The sequence below is a fragment of the Falco naumanni genome, chromosome 5 (assembly GCF_017639655.2).
Source record: "Falco naumanni isolate bFalNau1 chromosome 5, bFalNau1.pat, whole genome shotgun sequence".
Classification (NCBI taxonomy): domain Eukaryota; kingdom Metazoa; phylum Chordata; class Aves; order Falconiformes; family Falconidae; genus Falco; species Falco naumanni.
In genome coordinates this window covers 34,605,267-34,619,512 of record NC_054058.1, presented here as the reverse complement: position 1 = coordinate 34,619,512, position 14,246 = coordinate 34,605,267, and the positions used below count along the sequence as shown (strand labels likewise).

The window sequence follows — 14,246 nt, the reverse complement described above, 5'->3', positions numbered from 1 at the left end:
TATATGCTTTTGTTTTCTTATAGATCTCTGCTTTATGATATGCTGGTGTGCTGTTTGCACTGATACAGGCGTGTGTGTGTGTATGTGGCACTTTTTCTGGTCTTTGATATGGAGGTAGGCTTATTAAATTATGTGCATTTGTGCAGTGACAGTTCTTATAACTAGTCAGGAGTTTGTGTGTGGTAGATACGTTCAGATATTCAGCATGCATTTGTGCAGTGGTCAGTATTCACTGTGCTGTATATAGACATTTTGGCTGTGTACTTATGAGTGGTGGAACAGGCTGGGTGGAGTTGATGTGGTTGTGTGATGGTTGTCTGAAATATCTTGTATGCATGTTAATACAGCTGTGCAGCTTCATGGGTGCAGGATGCATGTGATGAAGGGAAGCACTTCATCCTTTGGAAGGACTCTGAATTTTTAGGGAATGTATGCAAGGGCATGCACATGAGGGTATGAAGAGGCCAGGGGTGTGTGTGTGCATGTGTGTGTGTACAGCATTCTTGCAGGGGGGTGTGCCTGGGTGATGTGAGCAGGGCTGGGAGGCAGCATGTCTGCGTGCGTGCGGCCGTGTGTGTAGGCACACTTCACCTTCTCACAGCGCGGCTCTGTCAGCACCTTGCCCTGCACTGGGCCAGGTGCTGTCTCCTTTCTGTGTGCAGTGGTACAGCTAGGCTCTTAGCATACAGGCCATCCTCTTTCCATCCTTTAAGTCTCTTTCCATCCGTCCGTCTGTCTGCTCTGATGCCCGTGTCCAGTTGTCTGTTCCCATAATCGCCGATAAGCCCTGACTAGCTCACACCCCACACTGCCTGTGGACTCAGCAGCTGTGCATCTCTCCGTCCCTCCCACACACACACATTCACACACACACCCTGGATCTTCATCTGTGGTATATTCAGTTGCCATTGGAAACCTAAGAAAGAAGTGAATCTACCCTCCAAGTCTTAAGCTGGTGGTTTTTTTTTTCCTTTTTTTTTTTTTTTTTTGCCCTCCCCTTTCCTCCTCACAGAAGGCAAAGTCGCTCACAATGAATCCATGGCAGCTTCGATCGAACGGTGAGCTGGAGCACCTACTCACAGGCCACTCCTTGATGTGACTGAAGAGAGGCCTTTCCCAGCGCTCAGCAAGGAGAGCAAAGCCCTGGATATACCTCCCGCACCCGCGGGCACCCCCAGCACAGGCACGGCGAGGTAAGCCAACCTCGGCACCTATGTCCGTGCACCTCTCTCCATCCCTCCCTCCCGCTCATTGCTTGTTCCCCAGAGGTGCGAGGGAGGGGAAAGGCAGGGGTTTCTGCTACGCTGTGAGCAAAATCTAGGCTTTTATCAGCTCCCTCCCCCCCATAACGGAGAGCTGCTGCGTCCCCTCCAACCCCCTTTCCTTGCAGCTCTGCATACGTGTGCAGGGAGGGGTTGCTTGCAGAGCAGCAGGGGGAAGCGCTGCGGGTCCCCTGCTCACAATCCCTAGTGCGTTCCTCTCCTTTCCCATCCCTCCCTTGGCACCCACCTGTCTGCTCTTCTCCCTGTGGCATTTCCCACCCCCCCCCGCCTGCCCTGTTTCTCCGGAGAAGGGGCAGGCAGGCTGACGCTGCTGCAGCGGAGCAGCAGGCTGGCTTGGCCAGCAGCACGGCTGGGCTCTGCGGCCCTGGCCTGGGTCCCCTCGGGGATGCAGCTTCCAGCAGGGCAGGAGTGGACATCATGTTACTGGGAGTGGGGCATGCAGTGGGGGGCTTCCACACACCCCTCCCTTTCCTCCTCTCACAGATATTTTGGGTATCCCGATTCCTCACGGAGGGTGCTGGCCTCTATTTCCTAGTCAGGTACCTCCTCTGAATGCCCAGCCCAGCCCGGCACAGCTTTTGGGGTGATGGGCAGGCTCTTTGTCGCTGCTTATCTGCTGTCCCCTGGTGCTCCTGCCTGGCTGGAAGGGATGTTTTCCTGCCGGAGACAGTGTGTTTCATAAGCTCGGAACACCGTGTGCCCTGCACAGGCAGCGAAGGGGCCCGGTGCTAAGCCTGACCCATTTTGGGGCACAAAGCTCCTGGGAGCACCTGAAAGGGCCTCCCGCCGCCTGGGGCTGCCCTCCGTGCCCCTTTCCCCAGCTCCTCTGCGGGGAAGGCAGGAAGATCAGCTGCGCTGTTTCCATGCCACGTCTCTGTGCTGCTGAAGCTGCTGTAGCATGGGGATAGGAGGGAAGTGGGGAGCAGCTGTTTCTCCCATTGCCTGGGCAGGCCCAGATGTGCTGCTGGCCCTTGAGGAGCGTGAATGTGCCTGGAGGTGTTTTTTTCCTAGAACAAGACTCTAAAGCAATGAGCTGCTGGCAGGGCAGCAGTCAGAGGGCATCCTCAGAGGAGTGGATTTTAGAGGGGAGGTTTGGGGGTTTGCACCTGTCAGGCTGTGGTTTCAGGCTCTGCACAGACTCTGGCAGACACCGAAGTTTCCTGAGTCAGATTTTGGGGCTGCTGCATTTCTGTGAGGGGAAGTGGCTGGCAGGGTCTGTGCTTCTTTGCAGCCCTGGCAGTGGTGCTGGTGTAGTATCGCCTGAAGGAGGTGATGGGTTGCTGCCCTCCTGCCCAGGTCCCACCTGGTGATGCTGGCAAGGAGGGTACGCCTTCCAGTGCATCTCCCTGCTGCCACAGCAGGACCCTGCCATCAGTATTCCCTGGCTGCAGTTCCTCAGTCCCCTTTCTCTGCCTACCCCTGCACTTACCCTTCCACCTGAACTGCTGCCTTCAACTTCTGTCAGGTGATGCTGGATGGTTTTCTTCCTCTTTTGGGGTACCCCTGAGCCCTGCTTTTCCGCCTTTCAACAGCACCCCTTCCTCACTCCCTTTGCGGTGCTTCCCATCCCTTGTGACCCCTCAGTGCATGCCATGCTGGGCAGGAACCGCTTTGGGCAGCCTCGGGAAGGGCTGATGTTCCCCAGCGGAATTATTTCTGGATGTTGCTGCCAGCTGACAATACTGTGAAGTGATCTTTTCCCCTGTGGTTTGCACCCTTTGGTGTGCGCGACCGCGTGTGTGTTGCAGGTGATGGAGTGACTGTAGCATTGTTGATGTGTCACTCTTCCTCTTGGCCAGGGCCTGGCAGGGAGTGTGACCATGCAGTTGCACTCAGTTTCATTACTAGGGAGTTTGCAGAAAGCAAGCTCTTCCTGGATGGAGCTTCTGAAGCCATTTGGCATTGCTTAAATTCCTCAGCCCTCTCAGGACATGGCCTTGGCACTTGCTCAGGGTGGACAAGACAATAAATTCAGCTCTAGGGAGCTTGGTACTGGGTCAAAACTGCTGTGGCTACATGGTAGAAAATGCTGATCCAGTATGAACTCACTCTGCTGCTTCAGATTTGTTTAGAAAACAATGTTGGCTTAACTCTGCACTGGCAATGTTTATGTTGCGTTGGGTATTATCTGTCTGCACAACTCTAGCTTGATGCTGGCTCAAGTGTTGTTTGTCCTTCCACATCTGGCACGCACTCCGGATCATGTGTGCTCTGGCTAATTTGACAGATGCAACTGTATGCCGCAGCCAGCCTGCTTCAGTCCCTCCTGTCAGGCAAGCTGGTTTGAAAGAAGGTTGAATTACAGTCTCAGCAGGGAGCAAGCCATGTCCCACACCAGGCAGCTGCCCTCCTCTTTCAGGAGTTATAACAACCGTGGCCTCTCAGGTGCCTTAAGAAGTGATGCATGGCAAGGCAGAAACCCAGCTCTCTGTAGCTCCATCTCTCCTAGCGCCCTCCCAGCTCTGGGGAGATCCTAGAGAGACAAGTATGTTCTCTGGCTGGTGGCCACCTCTCGGTCTGGCTCTCCTCAAGGGTTTTTGAGTGGTGTCTTGCACACTGCTTGCTGCCCTGGAGCGTGTGTGTGGGGGGATGAGAGGATGACACCAGCTGGGAGGAGGGCAGGCATTGCACTGAAGAGGGAGGGAAGGGTTGTCTCAGCAGGACAACGTTGCTCTCCAGCCCTGATCACTCCACGGCCCCATGGCTGTTGCAGAAGGCCCAGGAGAGTTACCATTCCTCATAGGATCATGCTGGCAAAAAACTGGGTTGCACCATGGGTGGGAGCCAAGATAGCCCCATTGGAGGCGGGTGCTGATTTGGGACAGAGCAAGAATGCAAACCCTTACTTGCTGGACTGCAGGGACTGTTTCCAGATCTGTCACTCAGGTGCTTGTGTTGCTGAGGGAGGTAGTTCTGTTTGCAGGGAGAGCGGAAAGAGCAGGAAGGTGGTTAAGGGTGGCTTGCCTCATGCTTGGGTGTGGACATGTGCAAGTCTCTGGTGGTAAGGAGGAGTGTTTGCTGTCTGGGTTTTGCAGACTTTACTTTAAAGCCCAGCAAGATGAACTTTTGGGTGTTGAAGCCAAGTGACACTGCCTACAAACCCTTGTTTCTAACATCTTCTGAATCTTAATCCCAGCAAGGCCCCCATGCTGTGCCTCAGTTTCCCCTACCTTTACAGGGGGCAGGCTGTAGCCACAAACACTGAGGGAGAGGAGGTGGAAGGGAAGGAGCTATGTGAAGGCATGCATACCGTTTGCACGGTGCTTCAGGCTGCACAGAGGGATGCTGTGGGGAAAGAGAGGTGCAGCCTGTGGACTCTGCTGTCATGGCTGCGTGCTGACGTTTGCAGTGGGCTGGATGCTGGAGGGGAATCCGTAATGACCGGGGTGCTGTGTGCCAGGGCTGAGGCAGTGTTTCACTCAAGCCTCTGTTTGTTTGCAAAGAGAAAGGGAGTTTGTGGCTTGTCACTTGGGAAACAGAGTGGGGATTCAGCAGCGGAGGGCAGGCTTCTTGGCTGGGCCTCCCCAGGCAGCCACACCATGTGTCTGTGTGTGTTTCAGGGGAGCAAAGGGGACCCTGGTACAGGCTATGACTGGTGAACGGCAATCCCAGTCCTCCATCATTTCACCTCCCCCTTGCACCCTCTGCACAGCCACTGCTGAATGGCCAAGGACAGCCCTGAGATGCACATATGTCAGACCCATGCGTGTGAGGAGAGGGAGAGGAGTAAAAGCCTTGCTAGAAGAGCATCTGGGCTACCTCCCTGCCTGGCTTAGCCCTCATGTGGTAGCACAGCATCTGTGTGGGTGTCCATGCTGCTTCATCCCAGCCCAAGTGGGCACCTTCAGCAGGGTTGTGCCTGGTGTGTGGGGCCAGGTCACAGGCTATGGAGTCATGCCGGGCTAACTTGAGGGATGACGACTTCTTCCTTCCTTGAGCTTCTCCCCTGCCTCACCCCTGCTGTGCATCTTCATGTGTGAGTCCTGCTTCGTTTCCTGGAAGTGGAGACCTGCAGGCAGTGGAGGGGAGGTGTTGCAGAGGAAAAGGGGACTGCAGGGCACATAGGGGTATGGAGGGGATGAAAACACTATGAAAGAGGGAAGACCTAAGAGAAAAAGGACAGAAGCAGCAAAGGAAGAGAGGAGTGGAGCGGGAGGCAGAAAGAGAGAAGCATGTCTCTGCAGTGCGAATGTGGTGTAGAAGTCTCTTGTATAGATATTAGGCTAGAGTTCCACCTCACAACGTTTGTACTGGGTACAGATGTTGTCTGAGAAGCTGTGACAGGAGGACCAGCTCTGCACAGGGGACTGCTCATCTCTCATCCACCTCCTTAACCCAGGGAATAACCAGTCAGATATTCCCTTCTGCTCTCAGCTGTCTTCTCCTGTGCATGTTCCTCTGCTCCTGATATGGAGGAGGGATCATGGCTGAGAAATGCCTCCCCATGTCCTCTGTCTTCCTGGCCCTGGCCCTGCGAAGCCAGAGGAGGTGAGTGCACTGCCCAGCACTGCTGGGAATTGCTTTGCTATGTACTGGAGGGATGTTGGTGAGGTCTTAAGAGGGAGCCACAGGCTTGCCTTTAGGACTGCTCCCCAGAAATACTTACAGCCACATTGCCTCACATAGGACGCGTCCACAGGGAATGAATTCAACATGCTACACGAGGCAGAATTTTCCCTACAATTGCCCCGTCGACACGTCCCAGAAGAACTGAATAGCAGCAATTAGAAAAGAGGGATTTATGGAAGTTTCTCTTCCTCTTTTACGAAATATACTTGAGTATGTATCCGTCATATAAGGTAGGCATGCCAGGTCTGTCATAGGTTAGGTAGATGTCATACAGATGTTTTGAGTGTCATTTTTGATAGGAGGGTGGCAGTTTTCAGAAGCTGGAATGCCAGCGTTGGCTTGCAGGTCAACATATACACACAACCGGTCATGTGTTCACTGTGACACAAATCTGTGGATGTGTCTCGCCCATCTTGAGCGTCCTCCCTCTTGCAGGACCAATGGGCCATGTGGCTTGGAGTCAGTGGCATATTAGGGCCATCAGGCCATGCCCTGATCTGAATTCACATGCCTTTTAAAGCCAGCCAGCATGGTGAGAGCTGTGCAGAACCAGCCCTGCACAAAGAGAGAAACACTCATATAATGGGGCTACTTGTTTGAGTTCTGCAGCATTTCCCATTGTGTTTCATGTCTTGAGGCTGGTTCAGTTGAAAGGCAATCAATGGAGCTAACAGCCCAGCATTGTTCTGCTCACCTTCTGATTTACTTCTTTTCATCCACGCTGGGTTTCATCTCCTCCCAGGTTCATGCATCCCCTAGCACTGAGGTCACTTTCTTTTTATTGCACCTTAGGCTGGATATAATCAAGCTAGCTCCATTCCTGCCCTGGATCTTCTGGGGTCAAGATGGAAATCACTTTTCAGCAAGAGACCCAAACAAATGAGCAAAACTAGCCTGGTTGGTCAGAACAGGGTGGAAGTTATCCAAGAAAACTCGCACTGATCAATTCCAGTCACCTCCTGTGTTTAAAGTGACTCAGTATCTCCATTTTTAGGATGTTGCTGGGGAGCTGAATTTTCTTATGATTTCTGTTCTATCAGCCATCCTTACCAACGGTGTTTGTGAGATTCTTTTCCTATATCTGCTTAGATGAGGAACTGTTGGAAACCATGCTGGTAGAATAATGGGTGCTGGGACAAAGCCAATCATAAACCAACCAAAACCCACTGAAAAAAATCACAAAACTGACCCCCCCGCCCCCCTTTCCCTGAACAATAAGTTATCAAGTCCAGATGGTTAAATCCCAGAGTTTGGAAGGAGCTTAAGTGATTGAGCTGCTAACAAAAATATGCAATCTCTTGTGGAAAAAAAAAAAAAAAAGCTACTGATTCAGGGAATTGGAGAAGACCAAATGTTGTACCTATATTTAAAAATGGGCTCCAGTGATGATCCAGGGAATTAAAGATCAGTAAGCTTTGCATCTGTATCTGGTAAACTGGTGGGAATTATAATTAAAAGGCAGTGCTTGAAGACATCTGGAAGATTGTGGTCTGATAGGGCCTAACCATCATGGGTTTGGCACAAAGAAAACTGCATCTTGCTGGTCTCCTACAACTCTTTGAATGTGTCAATAAAGCAGTGGATAAGGGAGAACCAATTAATGCTATGTATTTTGACTTCCCAAAGGCTTTTGAAAGATCCTGCACAAGAGCTACTAAAGAAGCTAAGTAGTCAGTGAAAGACAAAATATTGACATAGATCAAAAACTGAGTAGGAGACTGAAAGAATGAGGGGATTAAACAGTCAAGTTTCACCATGGCAAAAGGTTAACGTGGCCTCCAGGTTCTCTTCTAAATCCCATGTGATTTATTGTATTGTTTAATGACTTGGAAAGGTGGGAGAAGTATGCTACATGAAAATCTGCAGATGAGACAAAGTTATTAAGTTGGCTGTGGCCAGAAAGGGCTGTGAGAAATGCTGAGGAAAGAGAGCTAAGCTAGATGAATGTGCTGCACTCTCATGAATGAAACTCAGCACTGATATGTGCAAATTCATGTGTGTTGCAGGGCAGGTTTGCAACCCCTTAGATATTCCCAGTGGTACTGAGCGAAGGGTATCAGCCAAATTTAAGTGTGGGCAGATATCAGGGACTCTTTGCAGAGCTCTGCCCTGTGTTGTGCTGCGGAGGCAGTGAGTATAGAGTACCCTGGAAGAGATGCGAGGCTCTTGTTACACCTGCGGTGCTGCCTCATTTGGAATTGCATGCTGAACCAGGGTCAGCCTGTTTCCAAAGGGATGATGGAGAATTAAAGGGGCTCTGAGATGAGACAGAAAGCCTGTGAACATACCCAAATGAAGAGATGGAGGAGACAGGTGTTGCCAGTGTTAGACAGCAGACTGGGAGTGGATGTTGGAAATAGACTTATAAGACTTAGGAGTACATCTGTCCCTTCTTTCCTCACCACAAGGGATTGAGGGAAGGCACAGTAAAATTCAAATGCATGGGATTCAGGTTCATGAGGTTGGACTGTGGAGCTCTAAGTCATGAGATTTTGTCGGGATGAAGGATTTAGAAAGGTTCATTGCAGGCTTGTGTATTTTTGTGGAGAGCAAGAATACATAAATGAGCTATTCCTAGGAATGAGCCCAGTATTGTAGCCTGAACCTTCAGATTCTGTCTTCAGAGCCTATATTAACCTGCAACTCATAACAGCAAATAAGAAAATGAAGATAGGAGCACATTATTGCTCACCTGTCTGCTTTGAGGTTTTTCCACCTTTTCCCCCCAAAATCTGCCAGTATCTTTCACAAGAGTCAGTGTGGACATCTCTCTGATCTGGAATGGTTGTTCCCCAGCATGGAGCTTACCTTAATAACACCTGCTGGGACATGAGCAGTGAAATTCTGGTCATGTCCCAATTCTTCCCAGCATCACCTGGGTTCAGGAGGATCTTGAAGCTTAGGAAAGAATGGGGCTAGATTCTCTTGTAACATCAACCGGCATAATCATGTTCAAGTCAATAGTAAGAAGCAGGGTTTTCAGCCTCTGAGTCTGAACTCAGTTCCAGTGAAAACCAAACAATACACACACATACATATAAAAAATGCAAACCCACCTAAACCCTTGAAATTGTCTGAGATCAGAAACCTAACCTGGAAAGTTCCCAGACATTCCTGGGAAATTGCCCGTGCTTTCACATCCCGCCTGAGCTGTGGGAATCAGCGCCAGGATAACAGAATATTGCAGCCTTTCCATTTGCCAGGCCAAGCTGGAGCCCAGAATTAAAACCTGCTGGGGCTGAAGGGAGAAGAGAAATCCCTAAGCCTATAGAAACTCTGAAACCTTATTTGATTGTTTCCTCCTCTCCTCAGTGTAAGGAGCTGAGTCTATAAACATCTCCCCCCTGCCCTACAGCATTCCCTACCCAGGAGCATGGTCCAGTGAGTTGGTTTGTTTTTTTTTTTTTTTTGTGTTTTTTTTTTTTTGCTGAGTATATGATATATGGTCCTGAAGTCATTAACAGCTTGGCTAACTGAGTCTGTTCACAGAGTTTGATTTCTAGCTATCTGTGTGTAGTACACACAAATCTCAGACTCCTTGTAAGTATGTCTCCCTTCTGGGCAGCCCACGAGGTGTGAGTGGAGTGACTCTTTGCACAGGGAAATGTTTTTAAGCCAGGAAAACAAACACTGAGGATCATCTCTACATGCCACTCCGCTGGATCTCTGAGCTATCTTGTATTCTTAGAGCTGTGATTTGTTTCGGTGGGTAGCTCAGAGCTACACCCACTACAGCTGGTGTGGATAGGGTGGGAGCAGCCAGGCTCAGGCTCATGTGCCGGAGCCAGCAGACCTGGGGTCAGTATCACACCTTTCCACAGGGTTAAAAGCTCCTGTACGGCTGGAGGGATCTTTGGCAGTGTTTCAAAGCAGATATCATCACAGCCACTGCAAACCTCTGGGGTGGAAGCAGCATCTCCAGCACCTCTCCTGGAATCCAGAGGCTGGGGACTGAGGGGGCTGAGAGACGCTGACGTCACCCCTGCTGCGTGCCAGCAACCCCAAGGCTTTGGAGATGGCTTGATCACCACTAGTCTATTATAGCACCTAAAAAGACCTCTGGGATCGGAAGATGATTGCATCTCTCTGCTCTGTTACAGCAACCAATGAACCTCCAGGGCCAAAGGATAAATGCACCATCTCTGGAGTATTATAGCATTTAGAAACCTCGCTCACTGACTCACAGCTCTCTTCTCCCCTCCACCACCACCACCCTCAAGTCGTCTCGGCATCCAGCCACCTTATCTACTGAGGTGTAGCTGGATAATCCCTGGGCTTTTACACAGCTGGCTGTGTGCAGCGCTGAGATGAGACCACACTACCTTTTCACTTGTTACGGTACTGGGGAACATCGGTGTTGTGATGCATTTGCTGCACTTTGCACTATGAGTGCAGCAAGGGACCACTGCAATAGACCATTTCTACCCTTAATACAGCATCTGTGAACCTCTGGTGCTGCTCTGCTGTGGCAGATGATCTGCTCTTGCCTATTACAGGGTGGGGGCTCTTCTCACACTGTTACAAATGTTTCGGAAGACAGCTGAGCATCTGGGAATGGCTGTGTCATATCAGCAACTGGAGCTTACTGATGGCAAGGGGGATACTTTGAGTGTCCGGTCAGTGATCCTGGCATTTAGAAAGCATAAATTAATTTCTTAGACACCCCAGAGAGGTGGAGTTCTGTCATGTTACAAACCTGACTTGTAGATTCTGGGGAAAATCCTAAAAGCTTTTGGTAATAGAGGTTTTAGTGAGTTTAATGCCGATGGAATTAAAAGTCTCTAGGCACTTGTCGTGAATGGATTTACATCAGGGAGATTAGGAAAGGGAAAACATTACTGGTGTCCAGGAAACTCAGGAGAGCAGCTGTCAGCTGGTTTAGATGGAAAGCTCCCCAGTGGGCAGGCGCCCTGACAGCCAGGCAGCACACATGCACACCCTGCAGGGTCGGCTCGCACGCTCACAGGCTGGGAACATGACCCAGGGCCCACTGTGAGTCATGTCACATGTGAACATTCGCAATGGGATGTTTGTACCAGCCAGTTTTACAGACACATCAAACATAAGTGAATGCAGTAATGTACTCTCCATTTTGGCTGGCATGCTTTTACACAAAGACCCATATATACGCCTTACCCAAGTGCTGCTGGCCTTTCCCAGCATGTTCATTACTCTTCACGCCTACTTAGGAGTGTGGAGCGGGACCACCTGCCCTCCTCCCTGCCTACAGAGGCACACCGCATTGGAAGGACTGCAAAACAGTCTCTTCCTTCATGGATGGGCCTTTTACTGTCCCCTTTCTTCCCAGCAGAAATGTACCCGGCATGTAGCTGTGAAGTGTAGCTATAAAGTGCAGCTAAAGGACACATGGGTAAGATCCTTACAGAAGAATTTTGTGAGGTTTAGTGAATTCGTGGTAAGTTTTGTCCAATTCACAAAATCCACCATCTTCAACTTGTCTGGGAGAGTGACCTAAGAAGGCATCACTGTATGTTGGCCAGGTTCTGCTCCTTTTTTGAAGGCCTTAGTGTTTGTCACAGCTGGAGAAAGCATCCTGGGGCCAGATGGCCCTTACCTGTGCTCTTAGATAAGAAAGGCACGATTCTGGAGGGTTTGGCCTTTCTTGGACTTCCCTGCTGCGGCTGGGTTGCCTAGGCTGTGCTCTTTGCTGAGGGATCATAGAGGCAACAGAAGAAAAGACACTAAGAGACCTACAGGGAGAGTGAGAAGGGTTTTAGCCTTAAGTACATGAGCTGGTTATGCTCCTCTCAGGAAGGGTCTGAGAGCTGATTTGTCTGCTGTCCCTCTTGTTATTTCTCTCCAAAGTCCTCATCACTTGTTGGTGCATCCTGTTGAGAGCAGAGATCAGGGTTAATTCACCCTGGCTTACTCCTCAAGTGGGCCGTGATCAAGCTGAGGACTCAATTCAAATCCTGCTTCAAAGATCTTTATCTCCTCTGCATCCTTGGAGAGCTGCCTGGGAGATCAGGCTTTGCTAAAGCAGGGAGCTCCCTGCCCCAGGGAAGATGGACTGGAGGGAAAGCAAGGTACCTTGCCAAGGCAGGCAGGTAATAACCTGGCTTTATCAACTAAGTGCTCACAAACAAGCAAGCCAAGGGCAGAGTTACCCTTGCTTTGTAGGGTGAATATAGTGCCCTGTCCACAACACAGTGTGATGAGCTGGGATTCATGCCATCCCTTTTCTTCCTACATACCATGGATCGCTGCCTGTTGGCTCTGGGGGGCTGGGTGGGAGGGAAGGGCTGCTGGAGAGGTTGACAGTGCCCTCAAAACAAGGTATTGTGTATTGAGTACCAGGGGCAGGGCAGGCATGATGTCTCTGATGGCCCTCCCAGTGAGTGGGTAGATGCCACCAGGGAGTCCACACAGGGAGAGGAGGAGATGGGAGAGAGGAAACAGCTGGGAACCAGGGTGAGCAGTCTCAGTGCCTCCCCAGGGGGCCTCTCATGTGCTGGCAGGAGGTGGTGGGAGTGCTGGGAGTCAGGGAGGGAAGGTGGGGAGGGGGCATGCTCTGTTGGCAGGCTGGCACCCCGTGAACCGGCAGGGGGCAAGCGGGCATTGTGGCACACAGCCCTTGTCCCTAGGCTCCCATTCATCTGCGGGCAGATGCAGCTTGGAGAGAAGAGGGGCTTTTTACGGCATGGGATTTGGAAGCAAAAATACCAATATGGTGACTGGGGGCATGGCAATGTATGGTGAACCATCAGCAGTGATGTCTGGGCAGAAACTGGAGCCACACCTGGAGGTGCGGGCCTAATCTGTGGTGGAGAAGGGAGTAGATCTGTCACCTACCATGGGAAGGTGTCTGGCCCGGCACTGCTGAGGATATACTTGTCCTGCAAAGGTATTGCATCTGAGCTGTGGGGCACGCAGGGGCCTGCCTTTGGGTGGGTACACAGCAAGACTGGGGCGTGCTCCTGCATAGGTTACATCAGCACTGACAGAACGGGAGCCACTCCAGAAACGACTTTTCAACTGGCACTGCAAAAACTATTTTGTCCTTCCTGCATCCTGGGTGAGGGAGATTCCACCCCACCATCGTCTGTCATCTTTCTTGAGGTACCTCTGTTTCTGTTGGTCTCTCCACAAGTGCAAAGAGAACATCAGTGCAGGTGCCCCCCCTTGCCAGCCGTGCTGGCTGTTGTAATAAGCTCATTCAGGCAGGATGTGTTCAACCTCTGTAAACAGTAGTCATTGTCTGTTCCCAGGCAGAACTGTGCTTCTGGAGGACATCTAGCACAACTAACTCATCATGACAACCAGTAGCAACTTCAGGCATCTTTCACAGAGCTGTTTGTGGAATCACCTCAGCCCTTTAGCACAAGATGTACACTTGTAGGAAGCCCTGCCACTACAGAAGAGAGAGGCTTCTGCTTTCTGCAAGTTCTGGTCCATGGCTAATATGTTTGTCGCTGACAGGGCAGCTATCAGAGCTGTAGCAATAGCAATGGGCAAGGCAACTTGTGCTGGTGTGAGCTTTCCTAGCAGGTGTGAGATGGGTGAAAGGGATTCTTCAGCTCCGTGGGACCACTGAGAGCACACAGGCTCTCCAGCTGTAAGGATGCTATGAAGTTGCCAGCTGCAAAAGACTGTGGTCTGCAGGCCTTGACTTAGATGAGGACAGGTTCATGAATGTGTCATGGGGCACATTCACCACTTTCCTGGAGACGGGAAAAGTTATCTGAGGGCAGCCCCTAGGATTTTCAGGACCTGTCAGTTGCTTTCTGGTGCTGAGGAAATCTGACATTTTCCTGTTGAGACTGACCAGAGATTCAAAGCCATCTCATTTGCATGACTAGCAGTGTTTATGCTCACTGTTTTTTCAGGGAATGTTCTGTGTGTGGAACTGTATCCTTACCACAGAGCACTGGGCTGAAAAGGGTATAGTGGAGGCCAAGTGCACCTTTGATTTATTAGAAGATTACAACACTGCCTGCAAATCCACATGGATATCAGCATGGTTTATATTATCTGCACTGTGGTGGCATGTTAGGTTCTCACAACACATGGGAGGGTGAGAAAGGGCAGACTCTTCTTGGGCAGCTACCCCTGGAGATTGCTATTTTTACTGCATCCCTGGAGTTGGTGAGCCTGGTAGTGTTGCAGAGTGACATGTATGAGGAAACCTGCCACCAAGCTGGAGGACCCGTGAGGCTGTATCTCGATGCAGCCAACAAAGTGAGCTGCTTGTTGTTGCTTTGATGTGATCATATGACAGTTTGATGCTCACTGGTTACAACTTCCTTACTCTTCATTCCCAAGCACTTCGAGGCCAACCACTGTATTAATAAATTAGACGGATTAAAATAAACAGTGCTTTGAAAATCATTAGGCATCCCAAATGCCTGGAAACAAACAGCAGTTGAAGTAAAA

General features: G+C 50.6%; 1 protein-coding gene across 4 annotated transcripts in view; it reads left to right on the top strand.

The window, feature by feature from the left end:
• The window catches only part of ELFN2 (extracellular leucine rich repeat and fibronectin type III domain containing 2), a 53,500-nt gene that overhangs the window by 15,920 nt on the left and 23,334 nt on the right, over positions 1–14,246 (top strand). For all 4 annotated transcript variants that reach the window (XM_040596829.1, XM_040596826.1, XM_040596827.1 and 1 more), the window contains one exon: positions 1,013–1,193. The gene's annotated coding sequence lies outside the window, so the exon portion shown is untranslated. The remainder of the gene's footprint in view (positions 1–1,012; positions 1,194–14,246) is intronic.